The sequence below is a fragment of the Streptopelia decaocto genome (genome assembly GCF_964273445.1).
Source record: "Streptopelia decaocto genome assembly, chromosome: 8".
Taxonomy (NCBI): domain Eukaryota; kingdom Metazoa; phylum Chordata; class Aves; order Columbiformes; family Columbidae; genus Streptopelia; species Streptopelia decaocto.
In genome coordinates, this window is record NC_138662.1 from 22,440,435 (window position 1) to 22,459,645 (window position 19,211).

A 19,211-nucleotide genomic window follows, 5' to 3' on the forward strand; every position below is an offset into this window, starting at 1 on the left:
GTGTGTAAATTATTGTATTTAAAGTCGGGAGGGCATTTCGGTGCTTTTTGGGGGTTTGGGGCTGAATTCACTTTATTGAACGTGTCTGAGCTGGGGGTCCCAGATCTGGTGCTGCTTTACGCCCCAAAAAAAGCTTTAAAAATCTATTTATTTACAATTTACTGAATTAATATTTAAGCGGGAACAAATTCGGCTTTTTAACCCGCCGCCATTTTGTCTCCCCGTCCCGTTCTCCCCCCACGCTGAGGGGCCGAGGAGCCGCTCGCTGATTGGCCGGTGCCGTCTGGGAACCTCCCGCTGGCCCCGCCCCCGCGCTGTCTCGAGGAGAGGAAGGTGAACCCGCTGCATTGTTACATTGGGTTACATTGGGAACCTCCCCTGGCCCCGCCCCCGCGCTGTCTCGAGGAGAGGAAGGTGAACCCGCTGCATTGTTACATTGGGTTACATTGGGAGCCTCCCCTGGCCCCGCCCCCGCGCTGTCTCGAGGAGAGGAAGGTGAACCCGCTGCATTGTTACATGGGATTTTACATTTAGTTATGGATTTTAATTTAATTTAACTTAATTTTAATTTAATATATTATTTAATTTATTAAGTAATATATTAATATTAAATATATAGATAAAATCCATATAGTAATATACTACTATAAGATATAATATGATGAATAGTAGAAATATATAATATATAATCTGATATAATTAACTGATCAACTAATATTCATTGATATTACTTAATGTAATTTATAATTAATATATAATGGCATAATATGATGATATATAACTTAATGTTGTAATAATAATGATATTCATTATATAATATTAATATATATATTAATATATATAATTACTATGTAATGTATCTAATCTATTTTTACATATATATCTTATTATATAAAGCTGTGAGGGACCATATTTGGGTGGGTTTTTGAGATTTTTAAGGCTCTTTGGTCTCAAATTCAATTTACTTCATTTTGGGTCTGTTTTTAGGATAATTTGTGCTCAAAGAAGCTTTTAAGATCCATTTTTTTGGCAGTTAATTTGCTCACTGGGTTAATACTGAAGCGGGGGGATTCGGGGCTGTTTCCCAGGACTGTGACACAAATAACGGCCCTTTCCTTCCCTTTCCCACTGCAGCTCCTGCTCAGAGAACAGCGAAGGCAGCCTGGCCGCCCCCCTCCGGCTGACTGCGCCCCCAGCTCCGGCTGACTGCGCCCCCCAGCTCCGGCTGACTGCGCCCCCCAGCTCCGGCTGACTGCGCCCCCCAGCTCCGGCTGCCTGCCCCCCCAGCTCCGGCTGGCTGCGCCCCCCCCAGCTCCGGCTGGCTGCGCCCCCCAACTCCGGCTGACCGCGCCCCCCAGCTCCGGCTGACTGCGCCCCCCCCAGCTCCGGCTGACCGCGCCCCCCAGCTCCGGCTGACCGCGCCCCCCAGCTCCGGCTGACTGCGCCCCCCCCAGCTCCGGCTGACCGCGCCCCCCCCCAGCTCCGGCTGACCGCGCCCCCCCCCAACGCCGGCTGACCGCGCCCCCCCCAGCTCCAGCTGACTGCGCCTCCACTGCACACCATGGCGGGGACGGGAGGGGGGATCACAAGGGTCTATGGGGCGGTGTGGGGGTCAGGGCGGCTGTGAGGTCAACGGGGCTGTTGTGGGGAGAAACACCCCTGAAGAGGCTGAACACCCTGCAGGTGAGTGAACCACACGCTGACGCACAGTGACCCACAGTGCTCCATAGCACCTCCATTCTGCCCTATAGATCCACAACACTGCCCCACAGCACCCTATAGCTCCTGTACTCTGCCCCATACATCCACAGTAGTGCCCCCCATCACCCCATGGCTCCTGCACTCTGCCCTATAGATGCCCAGTACTGCCTCACAGCACCATATAGCTCCTGTACTCCGCCCCATAGATGCCCAGTACTGCCCCCCAGCACCATATAGCTCCTGTACTCTGCCCTATAGATGCCCAGTACTGCCTCAGAGCACCATATAGCTCCTGTACTCCGCCCCATAGATGCCCAGTACTGCCCCACAGCACCATATAGCTCCTGTACTCTGCCCCATACATCCACAGTAGTGCCCCCCAGCACCATATAGCTCCTGTACTCTGCCCTATACATCCACAGTAGTGCCCCCCAGCACCCCATGGCTCCTGCACTCTGCCCTATAGATGCCCAGCACTGCCCGACAGCACCATATAGCTCCTGTACTCTGCCCTATAGATGCCCAGTACTGCCCCCCAGCACCATATAGCTCCTGTACTCTGCCCCATACATCCACCGTAGTGCCCCCCATTACCCCATGGCTCCTGCACTCTGCCCTATAGATGCCCAGTACTGCCCCACAGCACCATATAGCTCCTGTACTCTGCCCCATACATCCACAGTAGTGCCCCCAGCACCCCATGGCTTCTGCACTCTGCCCTATAGATGCCCAGTACTGCCCCACAGCACCATATAGCTTCTGTACTCTGCCCCATACATCCACAGTAGTGCCCCCCAGCACCATATTGCTCCTGTACTCTGCCCCATACATCCACAGTAGTGCCCCCCAGCACCCCATGGCTCCTGCACTCTGCCCTATAGATGCCCAGTACTGCCCCACAGCACCATATAGCTCCTGTACTCTGCCCCATACATCCACAGTAGTGCCCCCCATTACCCCATGGCTCCTGCACTCTGCCCTATAGATGCCCAGTACTGCCCCACAGCACCATATAGCTCCTGTACTCTGCCCCATATATCCACAGTAGTGCCCCCAGCACCCCATGGCTTCTGCACTCTGCCCTATAGATGCCCAGTACTGCCCCACAACAACATATAGCGCCTGTACTCTGCCCCATACATCCACAGTAGTGCCCCCCAGCACCCTATAGCTCCTGTACTCTGCCCCATAGATGCCCAGTACTGCCCCACAGCACTATATAGCTCCTGTACTCTGCCCCATACATCCACACTAGTACCCCCCAGCACCCCATGGCTCCTGCACGCTGCCCCATAGATGCCCAGTAGTGCCCCCCAGCACCATATAGCTCCTGTACTCTGCCCCATACATCCACAGTAGTGCCCCCCAGCACCATATAGCTCCTGTACTCTGCCCTATACATCCACAGTAATGCCCCCCAGCGCCCCATGGCTCCTGCACTCTGCCCTATAGATGCCCAGTACTGCCCCACAGCACCATATAGCTCCTGTACTCTGCCCTATAGATGCCCAGTACTGCCCCCCAGCACCATATAGCTCCTGTACTCTGCCCTATAGCTGCCCAGTACTGCCCCACAGCGCCATATAGCTCCTGTACTCTGCCCTATAGATGCCCAGTACTGCCCCACAGCACCATATAGCTCCTGTACTCTGCCCTATAGATGCCCAGTACTGCCCCCCAGCACCATATAGCTCCTGTGCTCTGCCCCATACATCCACAGTAGTGCTCCCCCAGCACCCCATGGCTCCTGCACTCTGCCCCATAGATGCCCAGTACTGCCCCCCAGCACCATATAGCTCCTGTACTCTGCCCCATACATGCACAGCAGTGCCCCCCCAGCACGCCATGGCTCCTGCACTCTGCCCCATAGATGCCCAGTAGTGCCCCCCAGCACCATATAGCTCCTGTACTCTGCCCCATACATGCACAGCAGTGCCCCCTAGCACCCCATGGCTCCTGCTCTCTGCCCTAAGATGCCCAGTACTGCCCCACAGCACCACATAGCTCTTGTAATTTGCCCCACACATCCAAAGTAGTGCCCCCAGCACCCCATAGTGACTCTACTCTGCTCCATAGACCCACAGTGCTGCCCCACAGGACCCGATAGGACTCAACTCTGCCCCTTAGACCCAGAGAGCTGCCCCACAGCAGCCTGTAGGTGCTGCATTCTGCCCCATTGGTGCAAAGTGCTGCCCCACAGCACCCAACACCTCTGTCCACCTGACCACCCCTCCCTCCTGACCACGCCTGCACTGCCCACTATGGGTGGGTCACAAGGGTCTATGGAGCGGGTGTGGGGACCAGGGCGGCTGTGGGGTCAATGGGATTGTTGTCAGGTGAAACACCCCTGAAGAGTGAGTGACCCACACAGTGACCCACAGCAGCCCATAGCCCCTCTGCCCTATGGAGTCACTGCACCTCGTAGCTGCTTTTACTCTGCGCCATAAATGGACAGCGCTGCTCTACAGCACCCTATGTCTCCACTCTGCCCCATACATCACCCACAGCACCCTGTATCTTGTTTACTCTGCGCTATAGACCCACAGTGTAACCCCACAGCACCCCACAGTTCTTCTGCCCTATAGATCAACAGCACTGTCCCAGAAAACATTGTAGCTTGTTCACACTAGCCCATAGGCCAGCAATGCTGCCACACAGCACACTGTAGCTCCTGCACCCTGCCCCATAGACCCACAGCAGTGCCCCACAGTGCCCCACACATCCAGTCTGCCCTCTACATCCACAGCACTGCTCTGCAGCACCATATAGTTCCAGCACTCTGCCCCATTGATATGTAGCAGCCCACAGCTACTGGGTTCTGCGCATAGATCCACATTCCTGGGTCCCCTCACCCCACCAGATGTCCTGGGTTGTGATGCTGCATGGGGCCCTGTGCACAACAGAAAATGAGGGTAGCATGGCTGCTGGGCTCCACCCTGCTTGGAATCCAAGATGGCGGGGGGGGGGCTGGCAGCCCTGCTGGCACTGCCGGACGGGCTGTTCATCTGGGCCCTGCTCAGGCGGCAGCTCCCGGCTGTATCGGCTGCTCCCATTGGCTGCCCCTGTGGCCCTGCACCCTGCCCATGGGAACAAGATGGCTGCCCTGATGGGTGGCTGTCTCGGCTGCTGTGTCCCTGCTGGTGGGCGGGGCCATGGCTGTCATGGCTGCCAAGCCTGTGCTGGAAGGGTGGGGCTGAGGTGGGCGGGACCTGCCTAGGGTGGCCATTTTGGGGTGGGGCCCAAGGTGGGTGGTGGGACCTGTGGCTCTGTTTACCCCCGATGGCCATCTTGGAAAAGGGCAGCGCTGTGCCGTTGCCATCCTGACATTGCTCCCCCCGGGCCATGTTGGGGGATTTTTAACATGGTTTTGGGGCCAATTCTCAACCAATAAAATTAAATAATGTAAAGAAACCTTAAGCATGTGGTTTGTTCCATTTCCAGTGAGGGATTTGGGGGTGGGGTTTAGGGTTGAGGGTGGGACTGAAGGTGTGGGTGGGGCCCCTGCCAACCCCACCCCCTCCCAAGCTCTCCTGAATGTGCCTTCCCGGAGGGGTGTGCCCCAACCAGGCCCCACCCCATTTCCAAGCGCCCCACCCTCCCAGCTGGGCTCCTCCCCCTTGACCCACACTTCCAGCCCCATTGGTGGGCTCCCTGCAGGGGGTGTGGCCTACAGACCTACATCCCTCCCCTTTCCCAGGGGACTGTGGGCAGGGCTGGGCGAGGCTCAGGCTATTTGAGCCCCAGCCCCTGGGCAGGGAGCTCATTCTGCTCCTGGGCTGCTTGGGTGCTGGTTCCTTGCTGCTCCTTCAGCAGTTGGCAGCTTGTGAGCTGTTTAAGCTACATGGGCACGTGTGTTTGGACAAGTGGAGGGGTCTGTTTGACATAAGACCTTCAGGAGCAGCAAAGTTTCAATAACAGCTGTAGTTGAAGGTATATTTGTAACTATATTTCATTTATTGAATCAATTCCTGGTGCTCTGTGTTTTCCCAAACTTCCTGACTGCAATGAAGATGGGGTGTTAATTTTTGGTTTGTATTGGTGTGGAACAAGTCGCTGATATAATCTCTCCTCCTAGCACTGATGCTCAGCTTATCTAGGAGGGGTTAGGATGAGTATCTCATATCTGTAGGTGGAGTTTTAGCATTTCTGAAGGAAGCAGCAGGACCATAAGGCAGAGTGTCTTTCAGGCTACAGGGGGGCTCAACGCCGCCCTGATCACCCACAGAACAGTGTGTTGTCCACAGAACCTTTGCAGTGTGCAGTGGCCGCTGGTAGATCATTCACATCTACCTCCCAGAACTCAGCCAAGGGGAGCAATGGCTGGTGAACTAGTACTGATAAACAACATCTGAGTGTTCATTATTGCGTATGTGTTTTTTTATTGTGGGTGATGAAGGGGAAAGTGGAAACTTTCTGGTTTCTCCCAAGCACTACAGTTTTTCTGTTTCTTTCTTCATCGAACGTGGCGTTTTCATCCGTTGAAGATGGATTCGGTCTCTTGGCCCTCTGAAAGCTAAGTGGAGGCTGGGCGGCTGGGAAGGGGCTGGGAAGCGCAGGGAGGGGGGTAAAGTTCTGTTCGGGGCAAGGGCTATCCAGGAACAGTCCCCTTTGGGCAGGTGAAGGGCCCGGGGACCTTTCCAGTGCGACGCCAGCGTGTGCCGGGCAGGGCAGCTCCAGCCTGTGTCTGCGTTGTGGTGTAGTTCGGGACGCCTGCCTTGCGCCTGTCAGACGATCCTGGGGTCTCGTTGCGTTCGAGGGACACGAAAGGCGTCTCGGGTGCCGTCCCGGGCTCTGGAACCCCGGTGCCGACTGGCGTAGCGCCAGTTGGGCGCTGGTTTTCTGGTATCAGCAGCCGAAAGCGTAGAGGGTTCTTGCGTTTCGGTCGTTTCTGGTCGGTGGTGTTTGTGGCGTTGTCCTGGGCTGTGCCGGCAGCTGTGCTCTCTACCCTTCCAGTCTCGGGGACTGGCACTTCAAGATGCTGGGAAGAAGTTCTTAGGCGTTGCAGCAGCTTCTCGTTTGGTTGCGCCGTCTCTGCTGGGTTGCGGCGGTGCCGCCGTCTCGTCAGGAGCCGTGACGTTGGGCTCCTTTTTCATTTGGGGTTGTAGGAGAGGCTCCTGGCCTCACCGCTGCCTCCCCGTAGATTCTTTGGATGGATGCCTGTCTGGTCTCGGAGTGTCGTTTTCGTTGTGGAGCGTTTTTGGTGCTGTGGCCGTCGTGTGGTCGATAACGTTCTGCGGAGCGTCTGTCCGCGCGGGTGCGCGTTTGGCTCGGAGCTGCTCTGCCGGGACGCGTGGAGTCCGGGGTGGGTGGACGGGGCTCTGGGAGTCCCCGGCTAATCTGCTGACGTGTTAAATTGCGTAGGCAGAGGTTGCGCGGTCATCTGGGCTGGAGTAGCCGTGGGCAGGGGAGTGGAGGGTCCCCGCGCAGGCGTTTTGGAGACTCCCCGAGAGCTTGGAATGCTATTGCGCAATAGAAAGCAGACGTGCGGAATGGTCAAGCTGTTGATGAGCTGCTGGGTGACTTGCTGAATAACTTGATTTCAGGTGCAGAGGGACAACTTGGCACAGAAGGGGCGACGCAGGAGGCGAGCTGTGCGCCGTAAGCAGGTGGGTTGTTGCGTGGTGTCAGCGGGAAGATGTGCTGTGTGCCTTTATAATGTGCGTTGTCTCTGCTAAGTGAGTGTGTGTTTTCTTGTGTTACTGCAGATGTTGAAGAGGAATTGGGCAATGCAGGAAGATGCTTACTAGTGCACGTGGTGTTTTTCTCTGAAGATTGATGCAGCCCCTTGGCCCTCTGACAGGTAAGCGGAGGCTCGAGGGCTGGGGAGGGGCTGGGAATTGCATGGAGGGGGTTTAAAGCTCTCATAGGGGCAAAGGCCGTCCAGGAACAGTGCCCTTTGGGCAGCTAAAGGGTCCAGGGAACTTTACGGACTGATGCCAGCTTGTGCACGGCGGGGCAGCTCCAGCCCGTGTCTGTTATCGTGTAGGCAAAGGTTGTAGGCAGAGGGACAACTTGGCAAGAAAGAGTGAGAAAAGAGGCGAGCCGAGCACTGTAAGCAGGTGGGGCGGTGCGTGGTGTCAGAGGGAAGATGTGCCTTGTGCCTTTATACTGTGTGTTTGCTCTGCTTAGTCAGCGTGTGTTTTCCTGTGTTGCTGTAGATGTTGAGGAGGAAGCCGGCGATGCTGGAATATCCCTGTCGGCGCACGTGGCGTTTTCATCCGTCGAAGATGGATTCGGTCTCTTGGCCCTCTGAAAGCTAAGTGGAGGCTGGGCGGCTGGGAAGGGGCTGGGAAGCGCAGGGAGGGGGGTAAAGTTCTGTTCGGGGCAAGGGCTATCCAGGAACAGTCCCCTTTGGGCAGGTGAAGGGCCCGGGGACCTTTCCAGTGCGACGCCAGCGTGTGCCGGGCAGGGCAGCTCCAGCCTGTGTCTGCGTTGTGGTGTAGTTCGGGACGCCTGCCTTGCGCCTGTCAGACGATCCTGGGGTCTCGTTGCATTCGAGGGACACGAAAGGCGTCTCGGGTGCCGTCCCGGGCTCTGGAACCCCGGTGCCGACTGGCGTAGCGCCAGTTGGGCGCTGGTTTTCTGGTATCAGCAGCCGAAAGCATAGAGGGTTCTTGCGTTTCGGTCGTTTCTGGTCGGTGGTGTTTGTGGCGTTGTCCTGGGCTGTGCCGGCAGCTGTGCTCTCTACCCTTCCAGTCTCGGGGACTGGCACTTCAAGATGCTGGGAAGAAGTTCTTAGGCGTTGCAGCAGCTTCTCGTTTGGTTGCGCCGTCTCTGCTGGGTTGCGGCGGTGCCGCCGTCTCGTCAGGAGCCGTGATGTTGGGCTCCTTTTTCATTTGGGGTTGTAGGAGAGGCTCCTGGCCTCACCGCTGCCTCCCCGTAGATTCTTTGGATGGATGCCTGTCTGGTCTCGGAGTGTCGTTTTCGTTGTGGAGCGTTTTTGGTGCTGTGGCCGTCGTGTGGTCGATAACGTTCTGCGGAGCGTCTGTCCGCGCGGGTGCGCGTTTGGCTTGGAGCTGCTCTGCCGGGACGCGTGGAGTCCGGGGTGGGTGGACGGGGCTCTGGGAGTCCCCGGCTAATCTGCTGACGCGTTAAATTGCGTAGGCAGAGGTTGCGCGGTCATCTGGGCTGGAGTAGCCGTGGGCAGGGGAGTGGAGGGTCCCCGCGCAGGCGTTTTGGAGACTCCCCGAGAGCTTGGAATGCTATTGCGCAATAGAAAGCAGACGTGCGGAATGGTCAAGCTGTTGATGAGCTGCTGGGTGACTTGCTGAATAACTTGATTTCAGGTGCAGAGGGACAACTTGGCACAGAAGGGGCGACGCAGGAGGCGAGCTGTGCGCCGTAAGCAGGTGGGTTGTTGCGTGGTGTCAGCGGGAAGATGTGCTGTGTGCCTTTATAATGTGCGTTGTCTCTGCTAAGTGAGTGTGTGTTTTCTTGTGTTACTGCAGATGTTGAAGAGGAATTGGGCAATGCAGGAAGATGCTTACTAGTGCACGTGGTGTTTTTCTCTGCAGATTGATGCAGCCCCTTGGCCCTCTGACAGGTAAGCGGAGGCTCGAGGGCTGGGGAGGGGCTGGGAATTGCATGGAGGGGGTTTAAAGCTCTCATAGGGGCAAAGGCCGTCCAGGAACAGTGCCCTTTGGGCAGCTAAAGGGTCCAGGGAACTTTACGGACTGATGCCAGCTTGTGCACGGCGGGGCAGCTCCAGCCCGTGTCTGTTATCGTGTAGGCAAAGGTTGTAGGCAGAGGGACAACTTGGCAAGAAAGAGTGAGAAAAGAGGCGAGCCGAGCACTGTAAGCAGGTGGGGCGGTGCGTGGTGTCAGAGGGAAGATGTGCCTTGTGCCTTTATACTGCGTGTTTGCTCTGCTTAGTCAGCGTGTGTTTTCCTGTGTTGCTGTAGATGTTGAGGAGGAAGCCGGCGATGCTGGAATATCCCTGTCGGCGCACGTGGCATTTTCATCCGTCGAAGATGGATTCGGTCTCTTGGCCCTCTGAAAGCTAAGTGGAGGCTGGGCGGCTGGGAAGGGGCTGGGAAGCGCAGGGAGGGGGGTAAAGTTCTGTTCGGGGCAAGGGCTATCCAGGAACAGTCCCCTTTGGGCAGGTGAAGGGCCCGGGGACCTTTCCAGTGCGACGCCAGCGTGTGCCGGGCAGGGCAGCTCCAGCCTGTGTCTGCGTTGTGGTGTAGTTCGGGACGCCTGCCTTGCGCCTGTCAGACGATCCTGGGGTCTCGTTGCGTTCGAGGGACACGAAAGGCGTCTCGGGTGCCGTCCCGGGCTCTGGAACCCCGGTGCCGACTGGCGTAGCGCCAGTTGGGCGCTGGTTTTCTGGTATCAGCAGCCGAAAGCGTAGAGGGTTCTTGCGTTTCGGTCGTTTCTGGTCGGTGGTGTTTGTGGCGTTGTCCTGGGCTGTGCCGGCAGCTGTGCTCTCTACCCTTCCAGTCTCGGGGACTGGCACTTCAAGATGCTGGGAAGAAGTTCTTAGGCGTTGCAGCAGCTTCTCGTTTGGTTGCGCCGTCTCTGCTGGGTTGCGGCGGTGCCGCCGTCTCATCAGGAGCCGTGACGTTGGGCTCCTTTTTCATTTGGGGTTGTAGGAGAGGCTCCTGGCCTCACCGCTGCCTCCCCGTAGATTCTTTGGATGGATGCCTGTCTGGTCTCGGAGTGTCGTTTTCGTTGTGGAGCGTTTTTGGTGCTGTGGCCGTCGTGTGGTCGATAACGTTCTGCGGAGCGTCTGTCCGCGCGGGTGCGCGTTTGGCTCGGAGCTGCTCTGCCGGGACGCGTGGAGTCCGGGGTGGGTGGACGGGGCTCTGGGAGTCCCCGGCTAATCTGCTGACGCGTTAAATTGCGTAGGCAGAGGTTGCGCGGTCATCTGGGCTGGAGTAGCCGTGGGCAGGGGAGTGGAGGGTCCCCGCGCAGGCGTTTTGGAGACTCCCCGAGAGCTTGGAATGCTATTGCGCAATAGAAAGCAGACGTGCGGAATGGTCAAGCTGTTGATGAGCTGCTGGGTGACTTGCTGAATAACTTGATTTCAGGTGCAGAGGGACAACTTGGCACAGAAGGGGCGACGCAGGAGGCGAGCTGTGCGCCGTAAGCAGGTGGGTTGTTGCGTGGTGTCAGCGGGAAGATGTGCTGTGTGCCTTTATAATGTGCGTTGTCTCTGCTAAGTGAGTGTGTGTTTTCTTGTGTTACTGCAGATGTTGAAGAGGAATTGGGCAATGCAGGAAGATGCTTACTAGTGCACGTGGTGTTTTTCTCTGCAGATTGATGCAGCCCCTTGGCCCTCTGACAGGTAAGCGGAGGCTCGAGGGCTGGGGAGGGGCTGGGAATTGCATGGAGGGGGTTTAAAGCTCTCATAGGGGCAAAGGCCGTCCAGGAACAGTGCCCTTTGGGCAGCTAAAGGGTCCAGGGAACTTTACGGACTGATGCCAGCTTGTGCACGGCGGGGCAGCTCCAGCCCGTGTCTGTTATCGTGTAGGCAAAGGTTGTAGGCAGAGGGACAACTTGGCAAGAAAGAGTGAGAAAAGAGGCGAGCCGAGCACTGTAAGCAGGTGGGGCGGTGCGTGGTGTCAGAGGGAAGATGTGCCTTGTGCCTTTATACTGCGTGTTTGCTCTGCTTAGTCAGCGTGTGTTTTCCTGTGTTGCTGTAGATGTTGAGGAGGAAGCCGGCGATGCTGGAATATCCCTGTCGGCGCACGTGGCATTTTCATCCGTCGAAGATGGATTCGGTCTCTTGGCCCTCTGAAAGCTAAGTGGAGGCTGGGCGGCTGGGAAGGGGCTGGGAAGCGCAGGGAGGGGGGTAAAGTTCTGTTCGGGGCAAGGGCTATCCAGGAACAGTCCCCTTTGGGCAGGTGAAGGGCCCGGGGACCTTTCCAGTGCGACGCCAGCGTGTGCCGGGCAGGGCAGCTCCAGCCTGTGTCTGCGTTGTGGTGTAGTTCGGGACGCCTGCCTTGCGCCTGTCAGACAATCCTGGGGTCTCGTTGCGTTCGAGGGACACGAAAGGCGTCTCGGGTGCCGTCCCGGGCTCTGGAACCCCGGTGCCGACTGGCGTAGCGCCAGTTGGGCGCTGGTTTTCTGGTATCAGCAGCCGAAAGCGTAGAGGGTTCTTGCGTTTCGGTCGTTTCTGGTCGGTGGTGTTTGTGGCGTTGTCCTGGGCTGTGCCGGCAGCTGTGCTCTCTACCCTTCCAGTCTCGGGGACTGGCACTTCAAGATGCTGGGAAGAAGTTCTTAGGCGTTGCAGCAGCTTCTCGTTTGGTTGCGCCGTCTCTGCTGGGTTGCGGCGGTGCCGCCGTCTCATCAGGAGCCGTGACGTTGGGCTCCTTTTTCATTTGGGGTTGTAGGAGAGGCTCCTGGCCTCACCGCTGCCTCCCCGTAGATTCTTTGGATGGATGCCTGTCTGGTCTCGGAGTGTCGTTTTCGTTGTGGAGCGTTTTTGGTGCTGTGGCCGTCGTGTGGTCGATAACGTTCTGCGGAGCGTCTGTCCGCGCGGGTGCGCGTTTGGCTCGGAGCTGCTCTGCCGGGACGCGTGGAGTCCGGGGTGGGTGGACGGGGCTCTGGGAGTCCCCGGCTAATCTGCTGACGCGTTAAATTGCGTAGGCAGAGGTTGTGCCGTCATCTGGGCTGGAGTAGCCGTGGGCAGGAAAGTGGAGGGTCCCCGCGCAGGCGTTTTGGAGACTCCCCGAGAGCTTGGAATGCTATTGCGCAATAGAAAGCAGACGTGCGGAATGGTCAAGCTGTTGATGAGCTGCTGGGTGACTTGCTGAATAACTTGATTTCAGGTGCAGAGGGACAACTTGGCACAGAAGGGGCGACGCAGGAGGCGAGCTGTGCGCCGTAAGCAGGTGGGTCGGTGCGTGGTGCCAGAGGGAAGCTGTGCCGTGTGGCTCTAGCTAAGCCCGGTCGTTTCTGCTTTTCCTAGGTGGGAAGCGAAGAGGAAAGCTGGGTACCGGCAGCGCAGCTCCTGGGGCAAGGTGAGCACGGAGTGCTGGGCTGAAGCGGCAGCTCGTTTCAGGTGCCGTGTTGCTGGTGCAGGTCTGAGCGTCCTTTGGTTGTGTTTTACAGGCGGTAGCTGAGCGTCTTCGTGGTCAACAGCGTGGCAGCCAAAAGCAAGGGCGGCCGGGTGGGCGAGCGGCCCCGGTAAGGGAGGGCGAGATGGGGGCGTCTGCGGCAGGCTGTGTTTTCGGGCGGCGTCCGAGCGCGTGCCTCTGGTTTTGCAGGTGCCGCAGACGAGCTGGGAGGGGCGAAGCCGCACGCCGGCCGGCAGCCGAGAAGGTGAGGCGGCGGTGGGTGTTGAGGAGCCCGGTATTGCCCGGTGACTCGGTTCAGCGCTTCCTTCTCTCTTTGCAGGCGCTTTGTGGGCCCTTTGGCCTGGGAGGAGCATTTGAGGTGAGCCGGGCTAGGGGCGAGGAGGAGCGTTTGCGGCCGGGGACTCGTTCCAGGCGCTACAGTTCTTTTGCTTCTCGCCGTCTTAGGCGTCACGAGCGACCAGGGTTGGTGACCGCGCCCGCGGCACGACGCGCCGAACGGAACGCCGTGGAACTTAGCAGGAGGTGGGTGTTGCGGAAGGGGTCGGCGTTTACCCCACGACGCCGTGTGCTGGCACGCCTTAGCGAGCGTGCGTTTTCTCGTGTTCCTGCAGACGCTGAAGAGGAACCCGGCGATGCAGGAAGACGGCCGTTCGCGCACGTGGCGTTTTCCTCTGTTGAAGACGGGTTCGGTCCCTTGGCCCTCTGAAAGCTAAGTGGAGGCACGAGGGCTGGCAAGGGGCTGGGAATCGCAGGGACGGTGGGTTTAGTTCTGATAAGGGCAAGGGCCGTCCAGGAACCGTCCCCTTGGCGCGGGTAAAGGGCCCGGGGACCTTTCCAGTGTGACGCCAGCGTGTGCCGGGCAGGGCAGCTCCAGCCTGTGTCTGCGTTGTGGTGTAGTTCGGGACGCCTGCCTTGCGCCTGTCAGACGATCCTGGGGTCTCGTTGCGTTCGAGGGACACGAAAGGCGTCTCGGGTGCCGTCCCGGGATCTGGAATCCCGGTTCCGACTGGCGTAGCGCCAATTGGGCGCTGGTTTTCTGGTATCAGCAGCCGAAAGCGTGGCAGGTCCTTGCGTTTGGGACGTTTCTGGTCGGTGGTGTTTTATGGTGTCATTGAGGGCTGCATCGGCAGCTCTGCTCTCTACCCATCCAGTCTCAGGGACTGGCACTTCTTCCCAGCATCTTGAAGTTTTTAAGCCGTGCCGCCCTCTCTGTGTGTTTGCGCCAGCGCCGCCGTCTCCTAAGGGGCCGTGCCGTTCGGCTCTTATTTTTTTCTGGGGTTGCAGTAGAGACTCCTCGCCTCACCGCTGCCTCCCTGCAGGTTCTTTTGATCGATGCAGTCTCTGGTTTGGAGTCGTTGCTTTTATAGAGCGTTTTTGGCGCTGTTGATGTGTTGTCGATAACGTTCTGAGGTGCGACTGTCTGCGCAGGTGCACCTTTGGCTAGGAGCTGCTCTGCCCGGAGGCGTGGAGTCAGGGGTGGGTGGACGGAGCTCTAGGGGTGCACGGTTGATCTGTTGACGTGTTAAACTGCGCAGGCAAAGGTGGTGCAGTCGTCTGGGATGGAGTAGCTGTGGGCAGGGGAGCGGACTGTCCCTTCCGCAGTGTTTTAGAGACTCAATTAGAGCTTCTGGTGGGATTCCTAAACAGAAAGCAGACCTGTGGAATGGTCAAGCTGTTGATGAGCATCTGGGTGACTTGTTGAATAACTTGATTTCAGGTGCAGAGGGACAACTTGGCACAGAAGGGGCAACGCAGGAGGCGAGCTGTGCGCCGTAAGCAGGTGGGTTGTTGCGTGGTGTCAGCGGGAAGATGTGCTGTGTGCCTTTATAATGTGCGTTGTCTCTGCTAAGTGAGTGTGTGTTTTCTTGTGTTACTGCAGATGTTGAAGAGGAATTGGGCAATGCAGGAAGATGCTTACTAGTGCACGTGGTGTTTTTCTCTGCAGATTGATGCAGCCCCTTGGCCCTCTGACAGGTAAGCGGAGGCTCGAGGGCTGGGGAGGGGCTGGGAATTGCATGGAGGGGGTTTAAAGCTCTCATAGGGGCAAAGGCCGTCCAGGAACAGTGCCCTTTGGGCAGCTAAAGGGTCCAGGGAACTTTACGGACTGATGCCAGCTTGTGCACGGCGGGGCAGCTCCAGCCCGTGTCTGTTATCGTGTAGGCAAAGGTTGTAGGCAGAGGGACAACTTGGCAAGAAAGAGTGAGAAAAGAGGCGAGCCGAGCACTGTAAGCAGGTGGGGCGGTGCGTGGTGTCAGAGGGAAGATGTGCCTTGTGCCTTTATACTGCGTGTTTGCTCTGCTTAGTCAGCGTGTGTTTTCCTGTGTTGCTGTAGATGTTGAGGAGGAAGCCGGCGATGCTGGAATATCCCTGTCGGCGCACGTGGCGTTTTCATCCGTTGAAGATGGATTCGGTCTCTTGGCCCTCTGAAAGCTAAGTGGAGGCTGGGCGGCTGGGAAGGGGCTGGGAAGCGCAGGGAGGGGGGTAAAGTTCTGTTCGGGGCAAGGGCTATCCAGGAACAGTCCCCTTTGGGCAGGTGAAGGGCCCGGGGACCTTTCCAGTGCGACGCCAGCGTGTGCCGGGCAGGGCAGCTCCAGCCTGTGTCTGCGTTGTGGTGTAGTTCGGGACGCCTGCCTTGCGCCTGTCAGACGATCCTGGGGTCTCGTTGCGTTCGAGGGACACGAAAGGCGTCTCGGGTGCCGTCCCGGGCTCTGGAACCCCGGTGCCGACTGGCGTAGCGCCAGTTGGGCGCTGGTTTTCTGGTATCAGCAGCCGAAAGCGTAGAGGGTTCTTGCGTTTCGGTCGTTTCTGGTCGGTGGTGTTTGTGGCATTGTCCTGGGCTGTGCCGGCAGCTGTGCTCTCTACCCTTCCAGTCTCGGGGACTGGCACTTCAAGATGCTGGGAAGAAGTTCTTAGGCGTTGCAGCAGCTTCTCGTTTGGTTGCGCCGTCTCTGCTGGGTTGCGGCGGTGCCGCCGTCTCGTCAGGAGCCGTGACGTTGGGCTCCTTTTTCATTTGGGGTTGTAGGAGAGGCTCCTGGCCTCACCGCTGCCTCCCCGTAGATTCTTTGGATGGATGCCTGTCTGGTCTCGGAGTGTCGTTTTCGTTGTGGAGCGTTTTTGGTGCTGTGGCCGTCGTGTGGTCGATAACGTTCTGCGGAGCGTCTGTCCGCGCGGGTGCGCGTTTGGCTCGGAGCTGCTCTGCCGGGACGCGTGGAGTCCGGGGTGGGTGGACGGGGCTCTGGGAGTCCCCGGCTAATCTGCTGACGCGTTAAATTGCGTAGGCAGAGGTTGCGCGGTCATCTGGGCTGGAGTAGCCGTGGGCAGGGGAGTGGAGGGTCCCCGCGCAGGCGTTTTGGAGACTCCCCGAGAGCTTGGAATGCTATTGCGCAATAGAAAGCAGACGTGCGGAATGGTCAAGCTGTTGATGAGCTGCTGGGTGACTTGCTGAATAACTTGATTTCAGGTGCAGAGGGACAGCTTGGCACAGAAGGGGCGACGCAGGAGGCGAGCTGTGCGCCGTAAGCAGGTGGGTCGGTGCGTGGTGCCAGAGGGAAGCTGTGCCGTGTGGCTCTAGCTAAGCCCGGTCGTTTCTGCTTTTCCTAGGTGGGAAGCGAAGAGGAAAGCTGGGTATCGGCAGCGCAGCTCCTGGGGCAAGGTGAGCACGGAGTGCTGGGCTGAAGCGGCAGCTCGTTTCAGGTGCCGTGTTGCTGGTGCAGGTCTGAGCGTCCTTTGGTTGTGTTTTACAGGCGGTAGCTGAGCGTCTTCGTGGTCAACAGCGTGGCAGCCAAAAGCAAGGGCGGCCGGGTGGGCGAGCGGCCCCGGTAAGGGAGGGCGAGATGGGGGTGTCTGCGGCAGGCTGTGTTTTCGGGCGCCGTCCGAGCGCGTGCCTCTGGTTTTGCAGGTGCCGCAGACGAGCTGGGAGGGGCGAAGCCGCACGCCGGCCGGCAGCCGAGAAGGTGAGGCGGCGGTGGGTGTTGAGGAGCCCGGTATTGCCCGGTGACTCGGTTCAGCGCTTCCTTCTCTCTTTGCAGGCGCTTTGTGGGCCCTTTGGCCTGGGAGGAGCATTTGAGGTGAGCCGGGCTAGGGGCGAGGAGGAGCGTTTGCGGCCGGGGACTCGTTCCAGGCGCTACAGTTCTTTTGCTTCTCGCCGTCTTAGGCGTCACGAGCGACCAGGGTTGGTGACCGCGCCCGCGGCACGATGCGCCGAACGGAACGCCGTGGAACTTAGCAGGAGGTGGGTGTTGCGGAAGGGGTCGGCGTTTACCCCACGACGCCGTGTGCTGGCACGCCTTAGCGAGCGTGCGTTTTCTCGTGTTCCTGCAGACGCTGAAGAGGAACCCGGCGATGCAGGAAGACGGCCGTTCGCGCACGTGGCGTTTTCCTCTGTTGAAGACGGGTTCGGTCCCTTGGCCCTCTGAAAGCTAAGTGGAGGCACGAGGGCTGGCAAGGGGCTGGGAATCGCAGGGACGGTGGGTTTAGTTCTGATAAGGGCAAGGGCCGTCCAGGAACCGTCCCCTTGGCGCGGGTAAAGGGCCCGGGGACCTTTCCAGTGTGACGCCAGCGTGTGCCGGGCAGGGCAGCTCCAGCCTGTGTCTGCGTTGTGGTGTAGTTCGGGACGCCTGCCTTGCGCCTGTCAGACGATCCTGGGGTCTCGTTGCGTTCGAGGGACACGAAAGGCGTCTCGGGTGCCGTCCCGGGATCTGGAATCCCGGTTCCGACTGGCGTAGCGCCAATTGGGCGCTGGTTTTCTGGTATCAGCAGCCGAAAGCGTGGCAGGTCCTTGCGTTTGGGACGTTTCTGGTCGGTGGTGTTTTATGGTGTCATTGAGGGCTGCGTCGGCAGCTCTGCTCTCTACCCATCCAGTCTCAGGGACTGGCACTTCTTCCCAGCATCTTGAAGTTTTTAAGCCGTGCCGCCCTCTCTGTGTGTTTGCGCCAGCGCCGCCGTCTCCTAAGGGGCCGTGCCGTTCGGCTCTTATTTTTTTCTGGGGTTGCAGTAGAGACTCCTCGCCTCACCGCTGCCTCCCTGCAGGTTCTTTTGATCGATGCAGTCTCTGGTTTGGAGTCGTTGCTTTTATAGAGCGTTTTTGGCGCTGTTGATGTGTTGTCGATAACGTTCTGAGGTGCGACTGTCTGCGCAGGTGCACCTTTGGCTAGGAGCTGCTCTGCCCGGAGGCGTGGAGTCAGGGGTGGGTGGACGGAGCTCTAGGGGTGCACAGTTGATCTGTTGACGTGTTAAACTGCGCAGGCAAAGGTGGTGCAGTCGTCTGGGATGGAGTAGCTGTGGGCAGGGGAGCGGACTGTCCCTTCCGCAGTGTTTTAGAGACTCAATTAGAGCTTCTGGTGGGATTCCTAAACAGAAAGCAGACCTGTGGAATGGTCAAGCTGTTGATGAGCATCTGGGTGACTTGTTGAATAACTTGATTTCAGGTGCAGAGGGACAACTTGGCACAGAAGGGGCGACGCAGGAGGCGAGCTGTGCGCCGTAAGCAGGTGGGTTGTTGCGTGGTGTCAGCGGGAAGATGTGCTGTGTGCCTTTATAATGTGCGTTGTCTCTGCTAAGTGAGTGTGTGTTTTCTTGTGTTACTGCAGATGTTGAAGAGGAATTGGGCAATGCAGGAAGATGCTTACTAGTGCACGTGGTGTTTTTCTCTGCAGATTGATGCAGCCCCTTGGCCCTCTGACAGGTAAGCGGAGGCTCGAGGGCTGGGGAGGGGCTGGGAATTGCATGGAGGGGGTTTAAAGCTCTCATAGGGGCAAAGGCCGTCCAGGAACAGTGCCCTTTGGGCAGCTAAAGGGTCCAGGGAACTTTACGGACTGATGCCAGCTTGTGCACGGCGGGGCAGCTCCAGCCCGTGTCTGTTATCGTGTAGGCAAAGGTTGTAGGCAGAGGGACAACTTGGCAAGAAAGAGTGAGAAAAGAGGCGAGCCGAGCACTGTAAGCAGGTGGGGCGGTGCGTGGTGTCAGAGGGAAGATGTGCCTTGTGCCTTTATACTGCGTGTTTGCTCTGCTTAGTCAGCGTGTGTTTTCCTGTGTTGCTGTAGATGTTGAGGAGGAAGCCGGCGATGCTGGAATATCCCTGTCGGCGCACGTGGCGTTTTCATCCGTTGAAGATGGATTCGGTCTCTTGGCCCTCTGAAAGCTAAGTGGAGGCTGGGCGGCTGGGAAGGGGCTGGGAAGCGCAGGGAGGGGGGTAAAGTTCTGTTCGGGGCAAGGGCTATCCAGGAACAGTCCCCTTTGGGCAGGTGAAGGGCCCGGGGACCTTTCCAGTGCGACGCCAGCGTGTGCCGGGCAGGGCAGCTCCAGCCTGTGTCTGCGTTGTGGTGTAGTTCGGGACGCCTGCCTTGCGCCTGTCAGACGATCCTGGGGTCTCGTTGCGTTCGAGGGACACGAAAGGCGTCTCGGGTGCCGTCCCGGGCTCTGGAACCCCGGTGCCGACTGGCGTAGCGCCAGTTGGGCGCTGGTTTTCTGGTATCAGCAGCCGAAAGCGTA